This window comes from Somniosus microcephalus, unplaced genomic scaffold (genome assembly GCF_052327205.1).
Source record: "Somniosus microcephalus isolate GS21.2 unplaced genomic scaffold, FLI_Smic_1.0 unresolved_chr2, whole genome shotgun sequence".
Classification (NCBI taxonomy): Eukaryota; Metazoa; Chordata; class Chondrichthyes; order Squaliformes; family Somniosidae; genus Somniosus; species Somniosus microcephalus.
Window position 1 is genome coordinate 80,156,644 of NW_028225180.1, and position 18,655 is coordinate 80,175,298.

Below are 18,655 nucleotides of genomic sequence, written 5' to 3' on the forward strand. Positions count from 1 at the left end.
ATTCTATTATGCAAAATATATGCAAAAATGTAAACGATGCAAAAATTCTATTATGCAAAATTTATGCAAAAATGTATATGATGCAAAAATTCTATTATGCAAAATTTATGCAAAAATGTATATGGTGCAAAAAATTATATTATGCAAAATATATGCAAAAATTTATACGATACAACAATTATATTATGCAAAGCGCATGCAAAAATGTAGTTTATGCAAAATCTATTACGCAAAACACATGCAAAAATGTATACCGTGCAAAATATATTATGCAAAATGTAATATGCAAATCTGTATATTATGCAAAGCATATGCAAAAATGTGTATTATGCAAACAAAAATAGTAAGTTAATCGGCGGGGGTCTCTGAGACTGCCACCATGTCTCACAGGTCAAGCACACTCTCTGGTTAATGATACTGAGTCACACAGACTAGTGAGGTTCCACCTCTGATCTGTGCTGAGTTTGTTGGGGAGGCGAGTGGAAGCTGTGTATTTACTGTCAGCACCCCACTGGGCTAGGAACGGGGTGGGGGGAGGTGGAAGTGGAAGAAAAACAGTCAGCGTCAGATCCCTGTCTCGTGAACCTGCGTGGGCAAGTGAGCTCCGGTGCGATGCTTCCCCCTGCTGAATAGCCCGGCCAGTGCCTTCGGAGGGGGAACAGCAAAATAATCGCTTTAAAATTTAACAAAAAGAAACTCGGTGTTGCGAATTGAAATGAACTTTCGGGTTTCTTATTTCCGCGCCCCCCCCCCCGGCCCCCCGCATCCCCCGGGTCTAAAATGCATTTGCCGCGAATCTTTGGGCTTTAACCGCACAATGAGCTGGGCTTGAGTGGGTGTGTGTGTGTTACAGGACTGCGAGTTTATTCTGTCTCTCGGGGAAGAGGGGCACCCCGGTTGCCCCCAGAGACGGTCTCCCGCTCACAAGCCCGGGTCTTGCCCTCTCAGACGAGGCGTTAAACCCAGGTCCCTCTTCGGGTGGGTATTGAGACCCCCAGTGGCACAGCTGGAGAAGTCCTGGGGTGGTGGGGGTGGGGGGTCTGGGCGATTAGGAAGATTGCGCTCGCGCCCTTTAGGACGTCCTGAAGTACGTTCGAGCTGCCGCCACTGCCGGGAACCGCAGCGGCCATCTTGCGCACGGCAAGATCCCACAAGCGGCGGATGAGATGCGCGGTGGGGGTAACCTTTGGCGGTGCCGGACGAGGGAGCGATAGCGGGCCCTGGGAGGCCGGGGCGAACTCACCAGCCCCCCCACCACCTTCCTCCCCCGCGCTTTTCTTCCAACAGTGTCGGTAGGATCTTAAACACCCGCCCGAGAGAGAGGGGGGGCCTCGGTTTAACATCTCGCCCAGCAGACGGCGTGCTAGAACGGTGGTGAGGAGCCCGAGAGGACGTCGGGAAACGGACTCCAGGGGTTCAATTATGAGGAGGGATTACACAAACTAGGGTCGTATTCCCTGGAATTTAGAAGGTCAAGGGGTGAGCTGATATTTTCAAGATATTAAGGGGAACTGATAGGGTAGAGAGGGAGAAACTATTTCCGCTGGTTGGGGAGTCTCGGACTAGGGGCAGAGTCTAAAAATTAGAGCCAGACCTTTCAGGAGCGAAGTTAGGAAACACTTCTACACACAAAGGGTGGTCGAAGTTTGGAACTCTCTTCCTCAAACGGCAATCGATGCTGGATCAAATGTTAATTTTAAATCTGAGATTGATAGATTTCTGTTAACCAAAGGTATTAAGGGATGTGGGCCAAAGGTGGGTAGATGGAGTTAGTTCACAGATCAACCATGATCTCATTGAATGGCGGAACAGGCTGGAGGGGCTGAACGGCCTCCTCCTGTTCCTAATGTTCCGATAAGCGGGCGGTGGGGGGGAGAATGGACTGTCGCGCAGTGGGCCCCCCACCAGGCACCAAAGGCAGCTCACCCCCGGGTGTGTCGGCCTCGTTTCCTGTTTGTGGGATCCTACTGTGCTGGCGACGGCTGCCGGGCCCGCCTACACGACGGGTGTCGCTGCCTTCCGGGGAGTGAGGCGCCGCGAGACACGCGGGTGTGGTCAGGAGCTGCGTAAACCCGGGGGGGGGGGGGGGGGGGAGGTGTGGCGGGGGGGAAATGATTGCTGCAATGGCTTGGGAGCGATTTCAGGGTTTACCCGAGCCTCACCATCGGGTTTGTCATGAATCTTATCATGACTCATGAAGTAACACTGGGCGGCCAGCTGGTGGCGCCGTCCAAGGAGTATAAATACTCGGACGTGGGCCCAGCTTGCTCAGGATGTTTCTGTAACCAGGAACTAGTGATGTAACTAGAAATCTCATGGTGGTGAAACAGTTGATTAAAGCCTTGTTTTATACTCAACCCAAGGGCTCAGTGGTCTTTTTACATCAGGGTTCATCTCCGGCACGAATCTTCAGTTAATGGTTTCACGGACCTCTCATTCCTGAGTCACACGGAGTGGGCAGGACCCCCAGCTCTGGCTTGCCCTTGGGTCAGCTGGTCGTAGCCTGATTGAATGGCGGAACGGGCTCGAGGAGCTGACTGGCCTCCTCCTGCTCCCACGGCCCCCTGCCCTCCAGCACCCGCTCCCCCCCCCCGCCTCCCCACACCTCCAGGCTACGGCGCGACCAAAACCAGCCACGGGTTGCAGCTCCTCCTCAATCTGCAGCTGTGGGGGCCGCCTCGGCCTGGCTGTGCCGCACCGCGCGGTCGAATAGCCTTGCCAAAACGCTCGCCGTTTCGGCTCAGGTGCGGGCCCGGCCGTTTGGGCAGGGGCCGTGTATCTTTTCTCCCCGTCTCCCTCGAATTCGCCACCTGCCCAGTCGGTGATTTGTAGCCACGGAGGTGGAACTATTCCGGCATCCATTGCAGTGGTAGATCTGAGAGTACAAATACACAAATCACTGAAAGTAGCCACGCAGGTTAACAAGGCCTTAAAAAAAGCAAAAATAACAACAGCAAACGCTGGAAATACTCAGCAGGCCAGGCAGCATCCGTGGAGAGAGAAACAGAGTTAACGTTTCAGGTCTGGGACCCTTCATCAGAACTGGAAAAGGCTGGAGATGTAACAGATATTAAGCAGGTGCTGAGACAGGGGGGTGGGGTTTAGGAGGGGAGGAAGGAATTGAAAGAACATGCTGTGAAAATGTTGCAAATGGGAATGGCAAAATCATACTGCATGAAAAATAGGGGCAGGGGTTATAGTCTGAAATTGTTGAACTCAATGCTGAGTCCAGAAGGCTGTAAAGTGCCCAATCGAAAGATGAGGTGCTGTTCCTCGAGCTTACGCTGAGCTTCATTGGAACAATGCAAGAGACCGAGAACGGAGAGGTCAGAGTGGGAGTGGAGCGGAGAATTAAAGTGACAGGCGACCGGAAGCTCGGGGTCACCCGTACGGACTGAACGGAGGTGTTCCACAAAGCGGTCGCCCAATCTGCGTTTGGTCTCCCCCAATGTGGAGGAGACCGCATCGTGAGCAGCGAATACAGTATACTAGATTGCAAGAAGTACAAGTAAATCGCTGTTTCACCTGGAAGGAGTGTTTGGGGCCCTGGACTAGGGTTTATTTTTAGAGGGATAGAATTGAAAAGTAGGGAAGTTATGCTAAACCTGTACCGAACCTTGGTCAGACTGCACTTGGAGCACTGCGTACAGTTCTGGTCGCCATATTATAAAAAGGATATCGAGGCACTGGAGAGGGTGGAGAAGATTTACAAGGATGATACCAGAAATGCGAGGGTCTACATATCAGGAAAGGATGAACAGGCTGGGTCTCTTTTCTCTTGAAAAAAGGCTGAGGGGGTGACCTAATAGAGGGCTATAAAATGATGAAAGGTTTTGATAGAGTGGATACAGAGAGAGTGTTTCCACTTGTGGGGAAGAGCAAAACTAGGGGCCATCAATATAAGATAGTCACCAAGAAATCCAATAGGGAATTCAGGAGAAACTTCTTTCCCCAGAGAGTGGTGAGAATGTGGAACTCGCTACCACAGGGAGTGGTTGAGGCGAATAGTATCGATGCATTTAAGGGGAGGCTGGACAAGCGTATGAGGGAGACGGGAATAGAGGGTTACGCTGATAGAGTTAGATGAGGAAAGACGGGAGGAGGCTCAAGTGAAGCATAAAACCTTGTATTAATTCAAGAGCGAAACACAAACTGGGGAGAGAGATAGTCAGACCGCGATGGAGTGCGGAGTTATTTTTAAGATCAATGAGCCTCACTCATCTGTCCCTCGGTGTCTCTCTCTCTCTCCTCAGATATGATTTCCACCAGTTTCTACAACCCCTACTTCAGGCTGATTCACTTTGAGGCCTCGAGCATGGAGAGGAACGGCTCCAGCCTGGTGAAGTCGGAACTCCGACTCTTCCGCGCATCCGGTACCAGAAGTCCAGAGTGGCAGAGCAAAGGATTGAGCTGTACCAGGTAATGGGCGTGTTAGAGGGGGGAATGAGGGGCAGCACCTCCCACAGTGCGGCGCTCCCTCAGTACTGCCCCTCCGACAGTGCGGCGCTCCCTCAGTACTGCCCCTCCGACAGTACGGCGCTCCCTCAGTACTGCCCCTCCTACAGTGCAGCGCTCCCTCAGTACCGCCCCTCCGACAGTGCGGCGCTCCATCAGTACTGCCCCTCCGACAGTACGGCGCTCCCTCAGTACTGCCCCTCCTACAGTGCGGCGCTCCCTCAGTACTGCCCCTCCGACAGTGCGGCGCTCCCTCAGTACTGCCCCTCCGACAGTGCGGCGCTCCCTCAGTACTGCCCCTCCGACAGTGCGGCGCTCCCTCAGTACTGCCCCTCCGACAGTGCGGCGCTCCCTCAGTACTGCCCCTCCGACAGTGCGGCGCTCCCTCAGTACTGCACTGGGAGTGTCAGCCTAGATTTTGTGCTCAAGTCTCTGGAGTGGGATTTGAACCCACGACCTTCTGATTCAGAGGCGATGGTGATACCCACAGAGCCACCAGGAGTTGCTGTCCTAGCTGAGTTGTTGAATTGCCAACTTTTATTTTTTCATTTATTTCCAACACTTCAGGTTATAAAAATATTGGACTCGGGGGGGAGTGGGGCGGTGGTGGGGGGGGGCGGGGGTGGTGTGGGGAGGCTGTCCAATCCGGTAATGGGGTGTCGGTTCACTTTGCTATTGGCCATGGGAAGGCAGGGCACTGTGGGGAGTGTTGGGCGACCAATGGCGGGAGTGTAGGGGGGAGGGGGGGGAGGGTCATGTGATAGAACCTGCTGAAAATACATCCAACCGGAGTTAGCAAACCTACCAGTGGGGTGGTGATAGAGGCCTCGGCCTGGGAGAAGGTGTCATTGAGAGGAGGCCTCGCCCTGGGAATAGTCCTCACCCTGGGAGGGGGGCCTCACCCTGGGAGTGGGGCCTCGCCCTGGGAGTGGGGCCTCACCCTGGGAGTGGGGCCTCACCCTGGGAGTGGGGCCTCACCCTAGGAGTGGGGCCTCACCCTAGGAGTGGGGCCTCACCCTGGGAATAGTCCTCACCCTGGGAGTGGGGCCTCACCCTGGGAATAGTCCTCACCCTGGGAGTGGGGCCTCACCCTGGGAGTGGGGCCTCACCCTGGGAATAGTCCTCACCCTGGGAGTGGGGCCTCACCCTGGGAGTGGGGCCTCACCCTGGGAATAGTCCTCACCCTGGGAGTGGGGCCTCACCCTGGGAATAGTCCTCACCCTGGGAGTGGGGCCTCACCCTGGGAGTGGGGCCTCACCCTGGGAATAGTACTCACCCTGGGAGTAGGGCCTCACCCTGGGAATAGTCCTCACCCTGGGAGTGGGCCTCACCCTGGGAGTGGGCCTCACCCTGGGAGTAGGCCCTCACCCTGGGAGTGGGCCTCACCCTGGGAGTGGGCCTCACCCTGGGAATAGTCCTCACCCTGGGAGTGGGGCCTCACCCTGGGAATAGTCCTCACCCTGGGAGTGGGCCTCACCCTGGGAGGGGGCCTCACCCTGGGAGGGGGGCCTCACCCTGGGAGTGGGGCCTCACCCTGGCAGTAGGGCCTCACCCTGGCAGTAGGGCCTCACCCTGGGAGTAGGGCCTCACCCTGGGAGTAGGGCCTCACCCTGGGAGTAGGGCCTCACCCTGGGAGTGGGCTGCACAATGGGGCGATGAGGGCAGCAGGAAGCCTCACAGCCCTCGGGAGAATACTGAGGGAGTTGGAACCACTGGGTTTGAGGAGTTGGAGGCTTTTAGTCCGGGAGTGCTGCCGGTCAGGGTTGTTTATCCCCGACATCATCGGGCGCTTCTTGTGGTGATTTCAGGTTCTCAAGGCCAGGGACCCGGCCTCGCCCTCTCAGCGCTACATTGACAGCAAGGTGGTACGGCCCCGGGCGGCGGGCGAATGGCTGTCGTTCAATGTCACCGAGACGGTTAGCGAGTGGTTACTGCACCGAGGTGAGTGAGGCCTGTTCGCCCCTGAGGGACTGGGGGGGGGGGGTGGAGCCAGTGGCAGTGGACGGGGCTGGGTGGCAGTGGGTGGGGCCGGGTGACAGTGGGTGGGGCCGGGTGACATGGGCGGGGCCGGGTGACAGTGGGCGGGGTTGGGTGACAGTGGGCGGGGCTGGGTGACAGTGGGCGGGGCCAGTGGGTGGGGCCGGTGGGTGGGGCTGGGTGACAGTGGGCGGGGCTGGGTGACAGTGGGCGGGGCTGGGTGACAGTGGGCGGGGCTGGGTGACAGTGGCCGGGGCTGGGTGACTGGGTGGGGCCGGTGGGCGGGGCCGATGGGCAGGGCTGGGTGACAGTGGGCGGGGCCGGTGGGCAGGGCTGGGTGATAGTGGGCGGGGCCGGGTGACAGTGGGCGGGGCCGGGTGACAGTGGGCGGGGCCGGGTGACAGTGGGCGGGGCCGGGTGACAGTGGCGGGGCCGGGTGACAGTGGGCGGGGCTGGGTGTCAGTGGGTGGGGCCGGTGGGCAGGTCTGGGTGACAGTGGGCAGGGCTGGGTGACAGTGGGCAGGGCCGGGTGACCGTGGGCAGGCCGGGTGACCGTGGGTGGGGCTGTGGTGAGGAGGGCAGGGCTGTGGTGACAGTGGGTGGGGCCGGGGTGACCGTGGGTGGGGCTGTGGTGAGGAGGGCAGGGCTGTGGTGACAGTGGGTGGGGCCGGGTGACAGTGGGCGGGGCTTAGGTGAGGAGGGCGGGGCTGTGGTGACAGTGGGTGGGGCCGGGTGACAGTGGGCGGGGCTGTGGTGAGGAGGGTGGGGCTGTGGTGAGGTGGGTGGGGCTGTGGTGACAGTGGGCGGGGCCGGGTGACAGTGGGCGGGGCTGTGGTGAGGAGGACGGGGCTGTGGTGAGGTGGGTGGGGCTGTGGTGACAGTGGGCGGGGCCGGGTGACAGTGGGCGGGGCTGTGGTGAGGAGGGCGGGGTTGTGGTGAGGAGGTCGGGGTTGTGGTGACAGTGGGCGGGGCTGTGGTGACAGTGGGCGGGGCTGTGGTGAGGAGGGCGGGGTTGTGGTGAGGAGGGCGGGGCTGTGGTGAGGAGGGCGGGGTTGTGGTGAGGTGGGTGGGGCTGTGGTGACATGGGTGGGGCTGTGGTGACAGTGGGCGGGGCTGTGGTGAGGAGGGCGGGGTTGTGGTGAGGAGGGCGAGGCTGTGGTGACAGTGGGCGGGGCTGTGGTGACAGTGGGCGGGGCTGTGGTGACAGTGGGCGGGGCTGTGGTGAGGAGGTCGGGGTTGTGGTGACAGTGGGCGGGGTTGTGGTGAGGAGGGCGGGGCTGTGGTGAGGAGGGCGGGGCCGGGTGACAGTGGGCGGGGCTGTGGTGAGGAGGGCGGGGTTGTGGTGAGGAGGGCGGGGCCGGGTGACAGTGGGCGGGGCTGTGGTGACAGTGGGCGGGGCTGTGGTGACAGTGGGCGGGGCTGTGGTGAGGAGGTCGGGGTTGTGGTGACAGTGGGCGGGGCTGTGGTGACAGTGGGCGGGGCTGTGGTGCGGAGGGCGGGGTTGTGGTGAGGAGGGCGGGGCTGTGGTGACAGTGGGCGGGGCCGGGTGACAGTGGGCGGGGTCGGATGACAGTGGGCGGGGCCGGGTGACAGTGGGCGGGGCCGGGTGACAGTGGGCGGGACCGGGGCCGGTGGGCGGGGCCGGGTGACAGTAGACGGGGCCGGTGGGCTTGGCGGGGCCGGGTGTGGTGGGCGGGGCCGGTTCCGGTGGACGGTGCCGGGATCCCGGGCTCATGCTCTCGGTTACACCGAATCCCTTTCTCTCAGACAGAAACCTGGGATTTAAGATCAGCGTCCACTGCCCGTGCTGCACCTTCATCCCGTCCTCCAACAACATCGTCCCCAACAAAAGCGAGGAACTCGAGGCTCGGTTCGCAGGTAGGTCACAGCCGGGGGGCCCCTGACCCCGAGCGACAGGTCGCTGCCTCCCACAGAACATGGCCCCCCGAAAACAGGACCCCCGAAAACAGGACCCCCGTAAAACAGGACCCTTCGAAAACGGGACCTCCGAAAACAGGACCCCCCAAAACAGGACCCCCTAAAACAGGACCCCCCGAAAACAGGACCCCCCAAAACAGGACCCCCCAAAACAGGACCCCCCAAAACAGGACCCCCGTAAAACAGGACCCTTCGAAAACGGGACCCCCGAAAACGGGACCTCCGAAAACGGGACCCCTCAAAAACAGGACCCCCCGAAACAGGACCCCCAGAAAACAGGACCCCCCAAAACAGGACCCCGGAAAACAGGACCCCCGGAAAACAGGACCCCCGAAAACAGGACCCCCCAAAAACAGGACCCCCCAAAACAGGACCCCCGAAAACAGGACCCCCCGAAAACAGGACCCCCCGAACACAGGACCCCCCGAAAACAGGACCCCCCGAAAACAGGACCCCCCGAAAACAGGACCCCCCGAAAAAAGGACGCCCTAAAACAGGACCCCCGAAAACAGGACCCTCTAAAACAGGACCCCCCGAAAACAGGACCCTGAAAACAGGACCCCCCAAAAACAGGACCCCCCAAAACAGGACCCCCTAAAATGCTGTCCCCACAAAACTGAACCCTATTAAAATGGCTCCAGGTAAAGTCGGGCGAGCGGCACAGTCACCAGCCCATTGAAAAGTAGAGCGTTTATACTAAACCTGTATCGAACCTTGGTTAGACCACACTTGGAGCACTGCGTACAGTTCTGGTCACCATATTATAAAAAGGATATCGAGGCACTGGAGAGGGTGCAGAGAAGATTTACAAGGATGATACCAGAAATGCGAGGGTTTACATATCAGGAAAGGATGAACAGGCTGGGTCTCTTCTCTTGAAAACAGAAGGCTGAGGGGTGACCTAATAGAGGTCTTTAAAATGATGAAAGGTTTCGATAAGAGTGGATACAGAGAGAATGTTTCCACGTGTGGGGAAGAGCATAACTAGAGGCCATCAATATAAGATAGTCACCAATAAATCCAATCGGGAATTCAGGAGAAACTTCTTTACCCAGCGAGTGGTGAGAATGTGAACTCGCTACCACAGGGAGTGGTTGAGGCGAATAGTATCGAGGCATTTAAGGGGAGGCTGGATAAACACGAGGGAGAAGGGAATAGAGGGTTACGCTGGTAGATTTAGATGAGGACAGACGGGGAGGCTCGAGTGGAGCATAAACGCCGGCACGGACTGGTTGGGCCGAATGGCCTGTTTCTGTGCCGTATATCCTGTGTAAATCAACCCTCTGAAGGAGAAGCAGTGCGATGATACGGTGCCCCCATCAGCCCACCCTCTGACCTCCCCCGCCCGCTGCCACCATGCCGGACTAAATCCGTACGGCTCCTTATCGCACCCGCAGCGAGTCCCGAAACGTTTCACAGCCAGGGAATGAGTGTCAGTGCTTCAGACTGTCCGCGCACAGCAAGATCCCACAATCACTAAATGGGGGATGAATCATCAGATAATGTCAGTACTGCCCCTCCGACAGTGCGGCGTTCCCTCAGTACTGCCCCTCCGACAGTGCGGCGCTCCCTCAGTACCGCCCCTCCGACAGTGCGGCACTCCCTCAGTACCGCCCCTCCGACAGTGCGGCGCTCCCTCAGTACCGCCCCTCCGACAGTGCGGCGCTCCCTCGGTACTGCCCCTCCGACAGTGCGGCGCTCCCTCAGTACTGCCCTTCCGGCAGTGCGGCGCTCCCTCAGTACTGCCCTACGACAGTGCGGCGCTCCCTCAGTACTGCCCCTATGACAGTGCGGCGCTCCCTCGGTACTGCCCCTCCGACAGTGCGGCGCTCCCTCGGTACTGCCCCTCCGACAGTGCGGCGCTCCCTCGGTACTGCCCCTCTGACAGTGCGGCGCTCCCTCAGTACTGCCTCTCCGACAGTGCAGCGCTCCCTCAGCACTGCCCCTCGGACAGTGCGGCGCTCCCTCAGCACTGCCCCTCCGACAGTGCGGAGCTCCCTCAGTACCGCCCCTCCGACAGTGCGGCGCTCCCTCAGTACTGCCCCTCCGACAGTGCGGCGCTCCCTCAGTACCCCGCCCCTCCGACAGTGCGGCGCTCCCTCAGTACTGCCCCTCCGACAGTGCGGCGCTCCCTCAGTACTGCCCCTCCGACAGTGCGGTGCTCCCTCAGTACTGCCCTTCCGACAGTGCGGCGCTCCCTCAGTACTGCCCTTCCGACAGTGCGGTGCTCCCTCAGTACTGCCCCTCCGACAGTGCGGCGCTCCCTCAGCCCCGCCCCTTGACAGTGCGGCGCTCCCTCAGTACCGCCCCTCCGACAGTGCGGTGCTCCCTCAGTACTGCCCTTCCGACAGTGCGGTGCTCCCTCAATACTGCCCCTCCGACAGTGCGGCACTCCTCGGTATTGTGTCAGCCTGGATTATGGCTAGGACGTTGGGCCTAGATTGCCTGAAATCAAAGCCCCTGCCCCCGACTTCACCCCAGGTCGACCAGCTGAGGCCCCTCCTGCCGGTTCTCGGCCGCCGCGCGCGAGGTTGCGGTCACTCAGCTCTCAATTGCTTTCAGGCATCGACGACAACCCGTACAAGAGTACAAGCGACTCCGATTGCAGCAGCAGGCGGCCTTGAGGACCCCCCCACCTGCTCTTCACCCTCCTGCCCTCTGAGCGGCCGGAGTCTGGGCGCAACGGGCTGCGGTGGAAGCGTTCCGTCGACAACGAAGTCTGCTCCAGGTGAGCGGGGAATCGCCGGGGAGCTGGGGCAAGGGGGGGAGTGGGATGGCGGGGGGAAAATGGGTCGTGGGATTGGGGAATGGGATGGGGCTCTGGCTGCCCAACAACACCTCAGTCAAGTGGCCGTCCCTTCATGAGTGTGGAGAGGGTCGGGCCGTGCGGAGAGGGGAGAATCGGGGCTGCCCCTCGCCCCCCTTACTGACGGGCACTGGCCCCGGTCCTGGTTGCCCCGGGGAGACGTCTTCCCCCCCACCCCCCTTGAGTTGCACCCACCGACTGACTGGCAAACTGTGTCCATTTATGGCAGCGGCTGTTCGGACCATGGGGTGCGTGTGGGAGGTTTGGATGGGACGATAACCGAAAGGTCTCGGGTGCGAATCGGTGACCCCCCACCGCTCCCTCTCCCCTGCCCCCCCCGCCCCTGGGGTCCGAGAGGGCGGGCCGAGCAGCCAAGTGACGGCCCTCGCTCTGGTCTCTCCCCCAGGAACGTCCAGGATGAGTGCTGCCTCCACCAGCTCTATGTCGACTTCCGCCGGGACCCTGGACTGGAAGTGGATCCGCGAGCCCCGGGGTTACAAGGCCAACTTCTGTGGCGGGCCGTTGCCCCTACCTGTGGAGCTCAGACGTGCTGCACAGCAAGGTAAGGCCCACCAGGCGGTGAGCTATTCGACTACGGGATGCATTGCGGTTGGGGTCGGGCGATCGAAACGCCTTTTCTTTTGACAACTAGACACAATGTAAAATAACCTCCCATCTCCTCACACCCCCTCCACTCCCCCCAGGATGCACACCCCCCCCCCCCCCCCCCCCCCCCCGCTGGTTGAATGTCGACTCCCCCCATGGTTGAATGTCCGCTGAATCACTCTCAAACCTCACACATGAATTACAGGCTCAGGAGTGAGGTTTCGGAGGCCGACCAGCGAGAGCCAGCGCCTTCAGGGCAGGAGAGGGGGCCAGGTGAATAATTGGGCCGGTGGGGGTGCGATTACACTTGCTGTTCAATTGGGCATCACTCTCAAAGGATGACTACCTGGATTGTTCTGCCTGGATTGTCACCTGCCCACTGGTTGCTTGCCCACTCCAGAGACTGGAGCCCATAATCCAGGCTGACGCTCCCAGTGCAGTACTGAGGGAGCGCCGCACTGTCGGAGGGGCAGTACTGAGGGAGCACCGCACTGTCGGAGGGGCAGTACTGAGGGAGCACCGCCACTGTTGGAGGGGCAGTACTGAGGGAGCACCGTACTGTTGGAGGGGCAGTACTGAGGGAGCACCGTACTGAGGGAGCGCCGCACCGCCGGAAGGGCAGTACTGTAGGGAGCGCCGCACTGTTGGAGGGGCAGTACTGAGGGAGCGCCGCACTGTCGGAGGGGCAGTACTGAGGGAGCGCCGCACTGTCGGAGGGGCAGTACCGAGGGAGCGCCGCACTGTCGGAGGGGCAGTACTGAGGGAGCGCCGCACTGTCGTAGGGGCAGTACTGAGGGAGCGCCGCACTGCCGGAAGGGGCAGTACTGAGGGAGCGCCGCACTGTTGGAGGGGCAGTACTGAGGGGAGCGCTGCACTGTCGGAGGGGCAGTACTGAGGGAGCGCCGCACTGTTGGAGGGGCAGTACTGAGGGAGCGCTGCACTGTCGGAGGAGCAGTACTGAGGGAGTGCCGCACTGTCGGAGGGGGCAGTACTGAGGTGGCGCTGCACTGTTGGAGGAGCAGTACTGAGGTGGCGCTGCACTGTAGGAGGGGCAGTACTGAGGTGGCGCTGCACTGGCGGAGGGGCAGTACTGAGGGAGCGCCGCACTGTCGGAGGGGCATTACTGAGGGAGCGCCGCACTGTCGGAGGGGGCGGTACCGAGGGAGCGCCGCACTGTCGGAGGGGCAGTACTGAGGGAGCGCCGCACTGTCGGAGGGGCCGTCTTTCGGGTGGGACATTAAACTCAAGGCCCTATTACGGAGAGCAGCAGGGGAGTTCTCCCAATATTTATCCCTCAACCAACATCACTAAAACAGATTATCTGGTGTCATTATCACATTGCTGTCTGTGGGAGCTTGCTGTGCACCAATTGACTGCCACATTGCAACAGCAACAACGTGTATTTATATAGCGCCTTTAACGTAGTAAAACGTCCCAAGGTGCTTCACAGGAGCGATTATCAGACAAAGTTGACACCGAGCCACATAAGGAGATATTAGGACAGGTGACCAAAAGCTTGGTCAAAGAGGTCGGTTTTAAGGAGCATCTTAAACATAGAAGATAGGAGCAGGAGTAGGCCATTCGGCCCCTCGAGCCTGCTCCGCCATTCAATGAGATCATGGCTGATCTTCCAAACTCAGTACCCTGTCCCTGCCTTCTCCCCATATCCCTTGATCCCTTTAGCCTTAAGAAATATATCTAACTCCTTCTTGAATATATTTAATGAATTGGCCTCAACTGCCTTCTGTGGTAGAGAATTCCACAGTTTCACCACTCTCTGGGTGAAGGAATTCTCCTCATCTCCGTCCTAAATGGCTCACCCCTTATCCTTAGACTGTGACCCCTGGTTCTGGACTCCCCGACCATCGGGATCATCCTTCTGCATCTAGTCTGTCCAGTCCTGTCAGAATTTTATAAGTTTCAATGAGATCCCCTCTCATTCTTCTAAACTCCAGCGAGTATAAGCCCAATCAACCCAATCTCTCTCTCCTCATACGTCATTCCTGCCATCCCAGGTATCAGTCTGGTGAATCTTCGCTGCACTCCCTCCATGGCAAGAACATCCTTCCTCAGATAAGGCGACTAAAACTGCACACAATACTCAAGGTGTGGTCTCACCAAGGCCCTGTACAACTGCAGCAAGACATCCTTGTTCCTGTACTCGAATCCTCTCGCTATGAAGGCCAACATACCATTTGCCTTCTTAACCGCCTGCTGCACCTGCATGCTTACCTTCAGCGACTGGTGCACAAGGACACCCAGGTCTCGTTGCACTTCCCCTTTTCCCAATCTATTGCCGTTCAGATAATAATCTGCCTTCCTGTTTTTGCCACTGAAGTGGATAACCTCGCATTTATCCACATTATACTGCATCTGCCCAATCACCCAACCTGTCCAATCTTAAAGGAGGAGAGAGAGAGAGGCGGAGAGGTTTAGGGAGGGAATTCCAGAGCTTAGGGCCCGGGCAGCTGAAGGCACGGCCACCAATGACGGAGCGATGGAAATCGGGGGGATGCGCAAGAGGCCAGAATCTGCAACAGTGACTTCAGGAAACAGGACCTCATTGGCTGTGAAGCGCTTTGGGACAGTCCTGAGGTGGGTGAGGAGGTTTCTTTTCCTTTTCTTTAAACACAATGCCCCATTTTTTTCCCCTCCTCCTTCTCCCAGGTCCTCATCCTCTACAGTTTCCGTAATCCGGAGGCCTCGGCCGCGCCCTGCTGCGTGGCCAACGACTTGGACCCCTTGGCCGTCATGTACTACGTGGGCCGGCGACCGAAGGTGGCGCAGCTGTCCGACATGAGCGTGCAGTCGTGCAAGTGCAGATAAGACCCGGGGGGGCGGGCGGGGTGGGGGGGGGGGCGGCGGGAGAATGAGCACATCAGGGTCGCCAGTTTGGCCGGGACGTATTCCTGGAGGTTCCGTCACTTGACCTCCTGCCGCCAACCCCCCCCCCCACCCCCCCCCGCCATTGGTCTATCCTCGCCGTGCCCCCCGCCTTCCCAACCAATCGGAAAGCCAACAGACTCTTCCGTACCCCGACTGGACGATTCTTGACTGGCCGGTTGAACCACGTCCTCCGCCCCCCCCGCCCTACCCCGTGTCCGATATTTTTATCATTTCAGAAAAAGACAATATTTTTTATTACTCTCGCGATTTTTCTCCCCGTGTTGTTTTTTTTTATGCCCTCGGAGATTAATCTTCCATTCCTGGAGATGCCAGCACGGTGGCATAGTGGTTAGCACTGTTGCCTCACAGCGCCAGGGACCCGGGTTCGAATCCGGCCTCGGGCGACTGTCTGTGTGGAGTTTGCACATTCTCCCCGTGTTTGCGTGGGTTTCCTCCGGGTGCTCTGGTTTCCTCCCACAGTCCAAAGATGTGCGGGTTAGGTTGATTGGCTATGATAAATTGACCCTTAGTGTTAGGGGTTTAAATACGTGGGGGTTACGGGGATAGGGTGGGATATGTGTTGGTGTAGGGGTTACGGGGATCGGGTGGGATATGTGTCGGTGCAGGCTCGATGGGCCGAAATGGCCTCTATCTGCACTGTGAGGTTTCTGTGATTCTGTGGTTTCTGTGATGCCCCGGGGCAGCCCTGGAGGGTTGGCCCACCCAAGCTGGGGCTGGCGAAGGGCCGTCTCGCAGACTGCCTTGAGACCGGGGACCCCCGCGACCTCGCCCCCCCCCGCCCCTCTCCCTAGCGACCCTGAGGATGACCCCGCTTTCTGCCCCCCTCTCTCCCCCTCCTCCGTGGGGGGGTCAGTCAGTCAGTCAACGCCAACCCAGTTGACTCCCCCAGTAAGCCGTGAGGAACTCCCTAGTTTTAACCGTCCTACTGAGGTGGGGCTGTGAAGGTGGGGGGCGGTGGGGGGGGGGGAAGCAGACGGGAGTTTGGGGATCACAGATGCTTCACTAACCGGTGACTAGGAGCCGGGCTAATCTTGCATTTTGAACGGAGGAGACGGCAGGCTTCGCCGGAAGACTAGGCCCGGACCTCAATCTACCTCCTCGCTCCTCCCGTCTCCATGGTTACCGAGCAGACTTGCTGCGCTTTCTTGCATTTTTCGCTTGGTTTCTCATTGCCCGGTGTCCGCTTTTGATTTTTGTCCTGCGCGTGTGTTTTTTTTTTGTATAAACAGTTTTTTTTTACACGTATAATTAAGTTTGTAAACCTATGAAAAGTACCGACAATTAAACCTGTATATTTACACTCCCGCATCAGGCTTCTTGTTTCACTGTCGCACGCAGGGTCAGGCTTGCAAACAAGGTACAGAGCGTTGTATCTGTGTCACAAAGCACATGCTCTCACACACTCACACTCACATGCACTCACACGCACTCACATACACACTCAGTGTGGCGGCACGACTGTGTACCAAAGATCGCAGTCGCGCCCCCTAACCGCTCCGACCCCTCCCCCACGTTTACCTCCCACCTGCCCCCACCCCTCCCCCTCCTCTCGCCGCCCCCGGTGCGGTCTGCGATCGGAAGCCAGCCCCATGTGGATGTTAAATAGAACAGGTCAGTGTGGAGGAGGCTGCCTGGCGCAGCCCAGCCACTCAGCAACCCGGGGACAAAGAGGCATTGATCCCTCGCCAGCCACAGGCCTCCTCAGATCTTCCTAGAATCTGCGCAGCATTTGCAACAGCTTCCGACAGCCGGGTTAACCCTCTCCCTGCCCTCGCCTGCTGTCCCTCGCTCCGTACGGTGAGGTGGGGGGGGGTGGGGGGTGGTGGGTACAGTTTCATGGACGTCGCCAGTCTGCCCGCACTTTGCCCAAGGTGGCCATTCCTCAGCGGGGCATCCGAGACAGAGAGTGGAGGCGAGTGGATCGATCGCAGCTCAGTCCGAGGGGCAGTACTGAGGGAGCGCCGCACTGTCGGAGGGGCAGTACTGAGGGAGCGCCGCACTGTCGGAGGGGTAGTACTGAGGGAGCGCCGTACTGTCGGAGGGGCGATACTGCGGGAGCGTCGCACTGGCGGAGGGGCGGTACTGAGGGAGCGCCACACTGTCAGAGGGGCTGCACTGAGGGAGCGCCACACTGTCGGAGGGGCAGTACTGAGGGAGCGCCGCGCTGTCGGAGGGACGGTACCGAGGGAGTGCCACACTGTCGGAGGGGCAGTACTGAGGGAGCGCCGCACTGTCGGAGGGGCAGTACTGAGGGAGCTCCGCACTGTCGGAGGGGCGGTACTGAGGGAGCGCCGCACTGTCGGAGGGGCAGTACTGAGGGAGCGCCGCACTGTCGGAGGGGGAGTGCTGAGGGAGCGCCGCACTGTCGGAGGGGCGGGTACTGAGGGAGCGCCACACTGTCGGAGGGGCAGTACTGAGGGAGCGCCGCACTGTCGGAGGGTCAGTACTGAGGGAGCGCCGCACTGTCCCACAGTAGAAGAGCAGAGGAGTTCTCCCCAGTGCCCTGGGCCAATATTTATCCCACAACCAACATCACCAATAACAGATTATCTGGTCATTATCACATTGCTATTGTGGGATCTTGCTGTGCGCAAAGACGTTCTATAAATGTCTGTACTTTCTTTCTCTTTCATTCTTTTTCTCTCGCTCTTTCTTTCTCTCTCTGTTTTTTTCTCACCCTCTCTTTCTCCCTGTGCCCCTCACACACTTTCTGCTGCTGCGCTCTCTGTATCTCTCGGTTCATCACAGACTCTTCAATGTGGCAGCGTACAGGCAGCTTGTGACTCCGACCGCCTCCCCGGTGGTGTTAAAAGGGTAATGCAAGCAGAAGCGGCCGCACTGGGTGGGGCCCGCGCCGTCAAAGCGAGCGCGCGTGCATGGGTGGGGTTATGGGTCGCGGGGTGTTATGGGTCGCGGGGTTATGGGTCGCGGGGCTATGGTTCGCGGGGTTATGGGTGGCGGGTTATGGGTGGCGGGGTTATGGGTGGCGGGGTTATGGGGTGGCGGGGTTATGGGTCGCGGGGCTATGGGTCGCGGGTATGGGTCGCGGGGCTATGGGTCGCGGGGCTATGGGTCGCGGGGCTATGGGTCATGGGGTTATGGGTGGCGGGGTTATGGGTGCGGGGCTATGGGTGACGGGGTTATGGGTCGCGGGGTTTCAGGCTCCCGGTCACCTTCGGCCTGATCAGCTGGGCGAGCCGCCACGTATTTAGGGCCCGAGAGGCGCACAGAGCAGGAAGATCCGAGGTTCGATCCCGGGCTTGTGCGGGTTACTTCATCTGAGCTGGAATGGCGCGGAGCCCACTTCCCGGGGGGGGCGGGCAGGGCAGGAAACCAGCTACACTTCACACTGCAGGGTGAGGCTTAGCTGAGGTCCGGAGGGCGTCCCTGGGAAAGGTGGGGGGTGGGGTGGAGAATTAGCTACGCTCCCCAATGCAGGGGCGAGGCGGCGATGCCCTCATAGTCAAATAGCCTCCAAGAATAGTCACTGCTCTGAGATCTAGGGAACGGTATGAGTTGGGGCGGGGGGGGGGTGGTGGGGGATGCTGGCCTATTTCCGCTTCCACCAACCCCCACCGCCCTTACCGCCCCCCCACCCCCTGGCGAGACACAGTGTCTCGGGGACGGGACAGGCTGGGGGAGGGGGCAGAACTGGGTGTGGGAGCGGAGGGGTGAATTACACTTAACAAGTTGTTGGGTTCAAGTGTTGACGAGCGAGAGAGTGAATCCAGCGCTGGCGTGCGAGACCTCGGGGTTGGGAGCTGAATGGCACCATTGCCACCTCTGCATATTTACTCAGTGATGGATCACTAGGGAGCACTCAATGATGTTTTTGACAAAGATGTTTGCACGGGAAATACCGAGTAGCCCACAAGGACAACACTGCGTCCCCACAGAGCTGGCAAGAGGTCCCAGCTATCCTGTTTTCGACCGGCTGGAGTTATTTTGAAAGCACCGAGAACTCTG

The 18,655-nt window shown here is 59.3% G+C and overlaps 1 pseudogene across 1 annotated transcript in view; it reads left to right on the top strand.

The window, feature by feature from the left end:
- LOC147092876 (transforming growth factor beta-2 proprotein-like) overlaps nucleotides 1-15,216 on the top strand; it is a 16,805-nt pseudogene extending 1,589 nt beyond the window's left edge. Inside the window, exons 2-7 of the transcript XR_015075080.1 lie at nucleotides 4,254-4,419; nucleotides 6,264-6,396; nucleotides 8,200-8,310; nucleotides 10,933-11,098; nucleotides 11,583-11,738; nucleotides 14,450-15,216. The product of XR_015075080.1 is annotated as a transforming growth factor beta-2 proprotein-like (transcript). The remainder of the gene's footprint in view (nucleotides 1-4,253; nucleotides 4,420-6,263; nucleotides 6,397-8,199; nucleotides 8,311-10,932; nucleotides 11,099-11,582; nucleotides 11,739-14,449) is intronic.
- The last annotated feature ends 3,439 nt before the right edge of the window (nucleotides 15,217-18,655 follow it).